This window comes from Lathyrus oleraceus, chromosome 6 (genome assembly GCF_024323335.1).
Source record: "Lathyrus oleraceus cultivar Zhongwan6 chromosome 6, CAAS_Psat_ZW6_1.0, whole genome shotgun sequence".
Lineage (NCBI taxonomy): Eukaryota > Viridiplantae > Streptophyta > Magnoliopsida > Fabales > Fabaceae > Lathyrus > Lathyrus oleraceus.
Window position 1 is genome coordinate 461,056,960 of NC_066584.1, and position 12,517 is coordinate 461,069,476.

Consider the following 12,517-nt stretch of genomic DNA (forward strand, 5'->3'; position numbering starts at 1 on the left):
CCACCTTCTCGGCGATTGCTTTCTGCCCCAAGGCGAACTCTTGCATGACACTGATCAGCTCACTCATCTTCTATTTCAGCTCGAGAATGTCAGCTTTGGGTGGATTCATCGTTCCTGAGTCAATCAAACATGTTAGAAACTGACACCTGCAAAACAGAAGACAGGTTATTATGACTCACGCATGAATGCAATGTCTATCCATATGAGGAACACTCTGTCTTTCGATCCTGGTTTCATCGAGACAGATAATAATCTGACAGCAACATTCTGATGTCAATCATATGATTTCACCATACAGAGAAGAGAATTATGATTTAGCAAAGATATCACCCGACCATGTGTGTGTTATGTGAGTATGCATATAAAAGCAAATAAAGCTTTGAAGATCAATCACTGAATGACAATAACCACTATATATCAAAAGTGCACTACACGTGCGAGAGTCATACATCAGGCTGATACAAATCAAATTAGGATTCTCCAAAATCAGAAAGAAAATACAAGCAAGTGAATTCCGTCAACATGCCTGACGGTAATCCAACACAATAACAACAAAAGCCTACACCGAAGAAGGTCCTACAGAAGGCTCTGCATCATCAACCATCCTGGTAAACTTCATGGCGAACCTGAGCTCAGTGGTCTCCTGCTGAAGTCTTCCCACCTCCTTCTGATGAATCTTCATCTGTCGGAAATAATGGTCCCTCTCAGCAAGATAGTGATCTCTCTCAGCAATAATCTTCGCTTTCTCCGCTTCCCATTCTGTGGTAAGGACTTTGGCTCTGGCTTCCCTCTGATTCTTCACAAGGATTTGTCTTCTCTTCTCATCCTCAATGACCTTTAAAGCTCTAGCCAACTTCTCCTTAGTAATGTCGTGCTCCTTCGTAGATGACTCCAACGCTTGGCTAATCTTGCGGCAATAAGCGGTGTCTATCTCAAAGCGCTTCACCTCAATGGCATGTCTCTTATTCTGGTCTTCTATTTTCCCTTTGATTTCCTGATTAGCCATTTGAATCCTAGCAGCACTCATCTCCAACTCAGTCTTCTCTGCCTGCAGCTGATCTCTGGCTTTCTTCATCTTAAGGAACTCTTCCATGCTGACAGAAGAACATGGCCCTTCAATCAATGGATACCAAGGATCACCCCCAGGAAATGGTAGATGCGTGAGCTCAATCCTCTTTCTGAGCCAATCATCAAACAGAGGAAAAGACTTGTTATTAACCTTACCAAAAGGAACCTTGCCCTTCCTTTGAGTGTCGCGCCACTCATCAGACACTTGCCTCAACTTTGGTTGATTACCCTCAATTGGGAAGTAGAAAGACTCCTGAATCTCGCGCCCAAGGGGAGGACCCTCCACAACAAATCCCATTTGTCTCCTAAGAAGCACCGGGTTGTAATTAATGTAACCCTGAACTCCTATAAGAGGCACATTGGGAAGACTCCCACAACTGTAAATGAAATCTCGTCCAACCACACCATTGTGAGTCCAAGCTATGTCCTTGGCTCGTAAACCCATCAACCTGATTGACCACTTGACAGTAGGATCAAGAAAGACAAAGACACCTCTGGAAGGCAAATACCCTATAAACCATTTGTACAACAGTTGAGCACAACATCTAATCAATCCTCCACGCCGCTTCTCGTTCCGATTATGGACCGAGTAATACACATCCCCAACCAAAGTAGGAATAGGATTCCTCTGCACCAACAACCGGATGGCATTAATATCTACAAAGTTCTTCTGATTAGGAAACAGGATGATTCCATAAATGCTTACAGCTAGCAAAGCACAAACGACCCTCCAATTACCCAACACAGCATGCTCCTTGGCTTTAGCTTCCAAGAAACTCAGATGAAAACCGGGAAACTTTCCCTTCTCCTTCAAACCCCCTCTAGTCACTTCTGGGCTCAAATAAAGAGCACGAGAGATCTCAGCAACATCAGGTTCCCCCTTATTGACATAGAATGGAATCTGATCTCTGATCTGAATACCCAAGATGCTGGCATAGTCCTCCATCAAAGGCCCCAGCAAGTAATCCGGGAAGACGAAACATCTCAAACCAGGATCATAAAACTGGAGAAGAGTATGGATGACACTCCTATCTGTATCTGTGAGCCTGAAAACCACCTTTAGAATACCACCGTATGCCTCACGGAACATCCCCACATGGTCAGGTGTAATCAATGTTATCATATCTCTCAGCACATCAATCTCTGGGTCAAAGAAACTGTAGACAACGTCATCTTTCAAGCCAGTCCTCATATCTAGAACAAAGAAGTCTCTCAACCAGAATCTCAATCAAGAATGTCTCCTGCATATGGATAAACATGTGTTAGATGCGGATAAATGCAAAATGAGAATGATGTTGATGCATGAATGCAATGCACTGTGCCATCCTCCAAGTCATCTGAACATCCACTGCACTGAGTTCCGGTCTTGAAACTGATCACAACCATCTGAGGTACGGAGTAACCATAGATCCACCTCAGGGTTCCGAAATAAACGGAACGGAAGGATATACCACCATCACCACTGAAAAGTCACTGATCTGATATCAACAAAATCATCTGTATCAACCCAGGGAATCCTGAAATAAACGGATCCCCACTGATAAATACCACGGACAGAACTCCGGCGTCTCAGCAATAAATATCCATAAATCCGATTGAACCAAAGTCACCATCAGAAAGTCACCATCAGAACATGCATCTGTAAGAATCAAACCCTCCCCTCACAGGTGAATTCTAATCAGGTCATCCTAAGGCGGATAATGATCTCGACAATCGGACAAGATACTCAATGGGTTTGCCCTTTCGGGTGTGTCGCTGCAACTCCCATAAGATCGTCTAAACCAAAGATCCGGGAAAGAACGGTCACCGAAGTCAACAGCTCAAATGAGATGACTCAACCAAAGTGGATACTCCACAAAGGAAGAGCTCTCTCAAAAGAACCTCGTCTGGCTTGTGGTATGTCACGTCGCCAAAAACATGTTGACCTAACATGAGAGACAACATGAGACCACGTTAATCCTAGGTGTATACTCGGGCCTGGGTTTTAGCCCCACTCAGAACACCCACCCCAAATCAGAGGAACCAACCTGTACAGAATCCAACATAATGATAATATGATGCATGCAAACATATATGCAAATATATACATAGTACAATAATCATAAATGTAATAAATACAGCAGCAAAAGCAACCACAACTATCCTAGAGAGCGCTAGGATTGACTCGCTTAGGGAAGATGGACCAGCAAGAGGTCAACTTCTTATGTTCCCCAGCAGAGTCGCCAGCTGTCGCATACGCGAAAAACAACCGGCGGGAAAAGACACAGAGCCGCCACCGTGCGTTATTTATCCCAAAGGAGGGAAAGGAAACGCTCGAATTAAACTTGAAAAAGGGAAAGGAATGGTCTTACGACCAGAGATTGCAAGGTACGGGAGTCGGTTACGCAAGGGGAAGGTATTAGCACCCCTCACGTCCGTCGTACTCGACGGGATCCACGCTCAAAAGGAATAGAATAAGGTTGCTGAATAACTGCTCAAAAACTGCACACGCTGGAATAATAAACAGGTGAAAGAAGATGGAGGAAGGGGACTCGGTAGGATGTCGCATCCTGGGCCTACGTAGTTTGTCAGACACAAACATCAGAGTCGACGTAGTTCGGGGAAATGGGAAACGTGCTCGATAGGATATCGCATCCTATGCCTACGTATCTTCTCTATCCAGAGAAAGAATCAGAACACTCGTAGTTCGGCTAACGCACGCCGAAACAAAACACAACACAAAGACGCTGAGACGTCAAAAGAAACACATAACAGGAAATGGAATGCCAATTAATGGACTTACATCCAACTCCACACAAAACAAACAAACGGGAAATCGAATGCCAATGGCTGGACTTACATCAGACTCCAAGCACACAACAAATAGGAAACAGAATGCCAATCGTTGGTCTTACATCTAACTCCTAACACACACAAAAAGGTTATCAAACAAACAAGCTAATAGGGAATCTGGAACTCGAGCCAAATAGCTGTCAAGCAAACACACACAAAAAAGAAAAGGTTGAAAAAAATAAAAAGGGCGCCCGGAGAGATCTCGCACGATCTCCTGCCTACGTACCTCATCTGGTATGAGGATCAGGGCGGCGTAGTTCCCCTTAACAGGGGAGAAACTTTCTCCTAACCAGAGACCAAGGGAATAACGTACTAAAAGGGAGACTGACTCGAGCCTAATAGTCATCATGCAAATTATAACCCTAGGTTGAGGTCTCTAACAAGAGTTTGACTCACACAGGCAGTGAGTCAACTCAAGTCTATCTCTACGTATGTTCAACTTCCTCGAAAGCTGATCATATGACTCCTACAGAAAGGAGATGAGAAGCAAAAGCAGATAAACATCAAAAGCAATCATCACACGCTATATGCAAACAAGCGGCTCATACAAGGCTGGGCTTTAGTCAAGGGGTCATATCAACCTCGACAAACAAGCCAACACTGGAAAGGGTGTCTGAGGCTCTTAACCACTGACATTGACCGTCAGGGTGAGCAGATGAAAGGTAATGAGGGTTGGACCTCATAGCTCTTAACCCGGGCTTGGGTGAGCTTGAATCAATGAAAATGTGGGGGTCCAGAATGAGGGACCCTACTCCACTTGACTGACACTGTACAAGATCTGGGGGACGTGTCCAAGAGCATCAAGACGTAGTGCGAGCATAATGGACGACTCAAATGATTAGCAGGGGATTGATTACTAATCCCTTTTATCTGCCAATTGCCTCTTCACTTAGGAGGACTTAAGTAACCATGCCTCGACAAGGAGGTCTTGAGCACAAAAGTAAACAAACACAGACATTGCCTCTTAAGGAGGACTTCAGCCAAATGCCTGCCAAACAGAAACGACAGGGCTTCCAGACTACATGGAGTTAGAGGATGATTACCTAGGTGGTATGCCAACCACAAGCAAAGCAACTCAAGCAATGAGCTAAAGCAACTAAAGTACCTGTAAGAAAGTCAAACAAGTCAATATTCACATTCAGACAAATCCAACAAACAGTCAACAGTGTTACAACCAATATGCACGCAAGGCAAGTCAATAACTCAACAACTCAAGTGAGTTCATCAACAATGATCCTACAATACAACAAATGTTAGTGGACAAAGCAAATTTGCATCTCAAGTCATAAGATTGCATCAAACACTAGAGCTAATAGCTTGAACCTGAAATACAAAGCTCAAAAGATGAGTACAAACCACTAGTCCAAGACTAGGGTCAAAGGCAAAGCAAAAAGTCAAAACAGCAGCCAATATTCAACACGAAGCACATTTATTCAAGTAAGAACATGTCCTAAAAAGGACCAAACTCAAATTAATAAGCAAAGGCATCTAAAGCACAAAATAAGGCAAAGGCAATTACAAAGCACACAATTGGACATTAAGAGTAGAAATTCCATATTAAAACAGAAATGAATCATATAACCATGAAATTCTTTATGTGCACACAAAATGTTAAACACGAGCATCATGCAAAAAATTGGAATCAGAAAAGCTCAATTGGCATGGATATGAAAATGAACAAGATCAGCATCAAAATGTGTGACACACATTGTCACACCATACATTCATGTGCCTAAAACAGAGATGAAGAATGCTAAAAATGCACAACCAAGCCTCAAAAATCAAGCAACATGTTGGGAATCAGCATACCAAAATTCAAATCAATTGGACAATGTATGAGCATTTCACAAAAGAATTGGTACAACATGTCACATTTTGCATCATGTTCAAATAACAATCCACAATTAAAAATCCAGAAATGATAAAATCAAGAAATCACAACCACAAAATAATAGGCATCCATATGAATATGTAGCAAAAAATTGGAAGTGATTTGGATTAATTTACTATTTGTTATGATTTTTTGAATTTGAAGAAAATATAATGAAATGATGAATCATGCATGAGAAAAAATGGAGGGAAAAAATAAATGGTGTGATCAGTTTGAAAAAGTGCTGCCAGATAGAATCGAACCATGTTTATGTGAAAATGCGCTGGAAAAGAAAATAAAATCACAAATGCCACCGCCAGGAATCGAATGGTGTATGGAACGCGTCAAAACGCAGCACTTCATTAATTGAAGTGGCGTTCCAGTCAGCAAAGTCAAGCGCATGTGGATAAGTCAACAGAATAACAACCAATGGATTCGCCACGAAGGAGCCATGCAAGCAGTGACAAGGCATCACACAGGGCAAACCCTAGCCAACGTACCAGATGACCGGAACAGTGTTTCCGGTCATCTTCCCCGGCCAGATCACGGCAAGCAACAGTGATGAACATAAAAAATTTCTCCAGAAACACGCAATATATACATCATTCGAAAGCTTATCTTATGTACAACACGAATCCAGCATTAATTAAGTCTAATTCATCATATATTGGACAAATCGAAGGAAAGAAAATTGGATCTACAAACTTTAAATCAACACATCTTCATCAATATTCATCCATTTTCCATGAAATTTATATCAGTGTAATCAACAGTCAAAGATCTACAATATTATGTGCATAAGATGAAGAATTAAGAGGTTCGATTTCTAACCTTCTTGACGAGCAGTTGATGAAAACAGTAGATTCAAGTGTTCAAACGATGCAGATCCACTCCTATATTGATGTGATGAAGCTTTATGCACGAAATCTCTCTTGAAATGGCTTGGATCTTGCTCAAACTTCAACTTCCATCTTCATGTTCAAGCTATGAATGTGCACAAATCTTCACCAATTTCTTCGAACCAGAGATCAAATCCTACTCAATGATGCATGCTGAACCAGAATATGCAGAGAAATTGATGCCTTGTGTGAAGAAATTTTGAATTTCAATGAGAGAGAATTTTGGAGGGAAGAGAGATTCTAGATCTAGAACTTGTGTAAACTGAAAATTCTGTTATGCTTAAGCTTATATACAATGTACTAATCACCCTCAAATGATAATTAGGCAAAGGTTAAAATGAAATTAGCAAGATATAAGGTGTAGTGTACAAATGGTAAAATGCACCCTATGCATGGTGAATGAACGTGAACAGTACCATGTGCATGCTCAAAATCACTTAAAATCATCTCATGCACATGTTGGAATTGGAATTTTGTTCATATGATGCACCAAATTTGAATTTGGTATTTTCCCTCCAAAATGCACTTGAATGGACACATGATCATGTGATCTTTTTTCATGCAATGCAATGCTTGATTTGGAAAATATAGGTCATGACATGCAATTTGCAAAAAGAGTGGCCTAAATTGGAGTTTTGAATCAAAAGTTATGGCATTTTGAAGTTTCATGCACACTTGGTGATCATTTGGCCCTAACTCCTCAACCATTTATCAGATGCTCATGATCTTGGACTTTTTGGAAATGGAAGAGAAAGATATTCAACTTTCATGTTGGACAAAATTTCATTTGAAGCTTCTTTGATGATGTAAAGTCAAGTTGAATTTGAACCAAAATCTTTCCATTTTTGGAAACTTTCAATTACAAGTCACTTTCCATTTTGGGAAACTTTTGATCTGGCTTCAAATTCTTCAAGATTGATGTTTGAAATGACAAACGAACCTCTTTTGAACATGAATGAAGTGTCTCAAACCATTTCTCCACCTTCTAGCCCTCAGTTGACTTTCAGTTGACTTTTATGGGCCTTAGATGACCTGAAAATGCACTGATGACTTTTGGGCCTCTACCACTTGACAAAGTTGCTTCAAAATGAACCTTGGCTCATATAAACTCAACATAATGATCATGTGATCTCCATCTCAATAGAATACCTCATCTCCTTGAGAATCCCTGGTTGGAAGAATGCAACTGATTAGGGTTGACCAGAGGTCAAAACCCTAATCCCAAAAGGGACTTGAGCATGCACAATGAAACCCTTGAGGATGACATAACCATGATGATGGTGACATATACTTGCCAACAAGATAATACTCAACCTTTGAAGGATCGAGAAACCCTAATTCACTACCAACCCCTTAGATGGTTGATGATCAATTTAAAGAAACCCTCAGGCTTGAATCTCTTAACCTCTCTATCTTCTGAAATAGACTTTGGAGGAAGACCTCATTATGTTCACATGATATGCAATATGCAAATGCCTAACGCCTTATAAATGAAATGCAACATGCTAAGCTAGTCTCAAGAAGAGGAGGGCAAATTTTGAGGTGTTACAGTTGCCCCTATTCAATCCACTGTGAACCTGTCGATATGAATAGCCTCGGCTTTCAGATGATCAGGGTGAAGAGTGATTGAATACCAAGAACAGACGAAAAATTTACGCTCCGCTGGCGATTATTATATTTTTTTTTGCTTTTCTTGAACCCCAAAACTTGTTGATGTTTTTCTTCTCTTGAACCCCGGTACTTCTTTGATTGATTTTTTTTTTGCTTTTTCTTGGACCCCGAACAATTATTTTCGCGCGTATGATCCCTGATCACCGCATTTGAACCCCGACAACTTCATAACACTCCTGTTTGCCAAACAATGAACCCCGATCTCCATTTGAACCCCAGTCGCCTGATGATAACTCGCGATCGTCGTTGTGAACCCCATTCTCCATAAAACACCCCGTGTCTCCCTTTCTCCATTTGAACCCCGTTCTCCAGAAAGTGCCCAGCACTTCCTTCTATCCATTTGAACTCTGTTCTCCATTTTCTTGTGATAATTCCGCTGGCAACGCCGGAAATAACACCAAAACACCACTCTGATGGCGACATATCAGAGGGTACACCTCCTCACCAGGAAGGTAATCATGTGCATTTCTTCCTCCGAAGATACCCATAACGACTTCTGTTGGCCTCGCCAAAGTCTAAGGTGACACATGATCAGAAGACAATCCTGAGGACCTCATCCCAGATATAATCTTCAACTCCAATCTCCATTTGAACCCCGTTCTCCAGAACATGCCGCAACACTTCCTTTTCTCCATTCTTCGATTTTTGCGCTGATCGCGTAACGTTCTCTGATCTTTTCCATCTCCGTCCGACGGAAAATTTTCCTCCAATATCGCACTACTGGGGAATGCTGTTAACTCGGAATTACAATGCCGAACTCCTCAGAGTAACATCTTCACCATCCGGCAAAACTAATTCTCAAACGGTAACCACGGCTTGAGTCTAACTTATCCAACGTCATGATACTAGACTCCTCGGAGTAACATCTTCACCATCCGGTGAAACCAACTCTCAAACGGTAATCGCGGCTTGAGGCTAGCTGATGCTTGCAATGCTGAGGCTGATCTTCCAACTAAATAAACTGATTCTCAAACGGTAACCACGGCTTGAGACTAGCTTATGCTTGCAATGATGATGCATGAGTTTTTTTTTCAGCGTAATGCTCCATAACCATGGAAATGCTACGCAACTAGGTATGCAATATGCTATGCTTATCTAAATGATGAATGCATAAAAATATCCCCCTCAGGGAACTCTACTGGGGAGCTCGAGGAACTCTGCTGAGGAACTCGATAACACTCCAACCTCCACCCTGCTGGGGAATAGCACTACTGCTGGGGAAAGGACAACCCTCACCAGGGACGACCTCCACTGAACCCGATCCGCTTGGGGACTTCGCTGGGAAAATAACCACCAACGCACTCCGTGGGGAAAACAACAATCTTCGACTTGCTGGGGAACTAACAAGCTTCATCATGCTAGGGGAAACGACAACCTTCAGGCCTGGCTGCCGAGGAAACACCGATCTCGAACCCGCTGGGGAGATAACAATCCCGACCCTGCTAGGGAAAATACGGAACATTCCGACACGGAACACCTGTCGACTCGTCGACCGCTGGTATCCACCATCAAACCAAAGTATCAACTTTCTATTTCAGACTTTGAAGAGTCTTCTTGATTCACACTCAAGGATCGTCGCACATCTCTCGCCGTCTTTTCACCATTCTTTAATCCCTTGTCTCTGATTGGACTCCACGGGGATCCGTTGTCAAAAGGCTTCACATCACAACCTGCAAGTGAGTGAAAATATCTAACAGCACCTGCAAAAGAGATCGTTAGACAAAAACGTGCCTCAGGCGAGCCAAAGTTTCAACACCTAGGTCACTCAACCTTCCGAATAAGATTTCAGGCTTTCAATCTTATGAACATGCATTGGAAGGGATCTCCATGTCTCAAAATACAAAGATTCTTTATCAAAATAAACTGATGTTTTTGCAATCAAAGCAGTAATGAAAACAAAAACAAAATTATTTGACTGAATATGCATTTTATTGATTGAAAAAGGTGGCTCAAAACCGAGCAATACACAGGAAGCAATTCCTGAAAAGAGGTAATTGCGCACAAAAGGAAAAATCTATCCTAATGGAAATGTGAAATCGTGATCTCATCGAGTTCCAACTCGGTTACACCCCATATGTCCTCAAGAGTCTCCGTGCTTTCTGCCTTCTGAACAAGACGCTTCCGACTGATCCCTGTTGGGGATTATCCACGTGTCATATCCAAAGTACAAACGATCATGCCAGACGCAGTTGTTCGTTTCAATCCCTCTTTTGCCTGGACCGCCCTTTCGAGTTTTCAACTTTCATGTTGGACAAAAGTTCATTTGAAGCTTCTTTGATGATGTAAAGTCAAGTTGAATTTGAACCAAAATCTTTCCATTTTTGGAAACTTTCAATTAAAGGTCACTTTCCATTTTGGGAAACTTTTGATCTGGCTTCAAATTCTTCAAGATTCATGTTTGAAATGACAAATGAACCTCTTTTGAACATGAATGAAGTGTCTCAAACCATTTCTCCACCTCCTAGCCCTCAGTTGACTTTCAGTTGACTTTTATGGCCCTCAAATGACCTGAAAATGCACTGATGACTTTTGGGCCTCTACCACTTGGCAAAGTTGCTTCAAAATGAACCTTGGCTCATATAAACTCAACATAATGATCATGTGATCTCCATCTCAATAGAATACCTCATCTCCTTGAGAATCCCTGGTTGGAAGAATGCAACTGATTAGGGTTGACCAGAGGTCAAAACCCTAATCCCAAAAGGGACTTGAGCATGCACAATGAAACCCTTGAGGATGACATAACCATGATGATGGTGACATATCCTTGCCAACAAGATAATACTCAACCTTTGAAGGATCAAGAAACCTTAATTCACTGCCAACCCCTCAGATGGTTGATGATCAATTTAAAGAAACCCTCGGGCTTGAATCTCTTAACCTCTCTATCTTCTGAAACAGACTTTGGAGGAAGACCTCATTATGTTCACATGATATGCAATATGCAAATGCCTAACGCCCTATAAATGAAATGCAACATGCTAAGCTAGTCTCAAGAAGAGGAGGGCAAATTTTGAGGTGTTACAACTATGTTCAGAAGGGTATTTTTCACTTAAAATTAGTTGATACAGACCATCAATGGGCTTGATATCTTTACAAAACCCTTTGTTGAAGATAGACTCATTTTCATTCTAAATTTTTTATTTATGGACTCTTGTCTAGAATGAAAAGATGAATTTCAGAATGTTAAGCTTCCAGAACTCTAGATTAGTTTTTAAGAATTTATTTGTTAATTTTGAGACATGAACTTTCTGAAGTGAGGAAGTTTCGTGAATCAGAAAGATTCTGATTAGAAGCAATCTTATCGATTTGTCCTCTTAATTCTTAATAGTTGTTGCATTAAATGTCTATCATTTCGTTTGATATCATGCGGTTCTAAGTGGTGACAGTTGTCATAATTTATGAGCATGTGTGATGATAGTGTAACACATTGGGTTTCATATTTCTTGGAATTAGGTTAAAATATTTTATTATTCCCCTCATGTCTGCGTATTTGGTAACTTGTCATCATTGCAATTTTTTTATATAAATCCACTTCACTCACATTTTCACATTACGTGCACTTTACTCCAACACTTTCTTTTTTCAAACTTTTAAACACCTTCTCTACAACTATTCATCTTCACCTTCAACATTCAACAATGGCTGATCTTTAACAACAACAACAACAATCTCCTATTTGCTCCATTACTGACGAGATTCATCCCGTTATGGAAGGGATTCCTGAATTAACTCTCAACATTCCTGTTGGTGAGCATATGGTTCTTTGTGAAACCATTATTGACGTAAAAAATCTGAAGGATAATGACTTTGATTTCTCTGAGACTTTGGAATTCCAAGGGTGGAAGGGATTTTTTGAAAGGTTAACTGGTCATGTATACCCAGTGCTTGTGAAGCAGTTTTAGATACATGTTGTTTCTACAAAGGACACGATCATTTCCTTCGTCGTGAACAAGAATATTATTGTCACTGAAAATTCCATTACTAGCCTAATTTCTTACAATGGTTTTGGAAAAAGGGTTTACAACATAAAAACTGATGCAAGAAGGAGTTATTCATCCTTAGATCATGGGGAAGGTGTTTATAATCTTTGACCTTTTCTTCTAGTCTGTAGCAATATGATACATTATCTTCCATGTGTATTGGATAAGTGGGAATGAGTTGGGTGGACTAAACT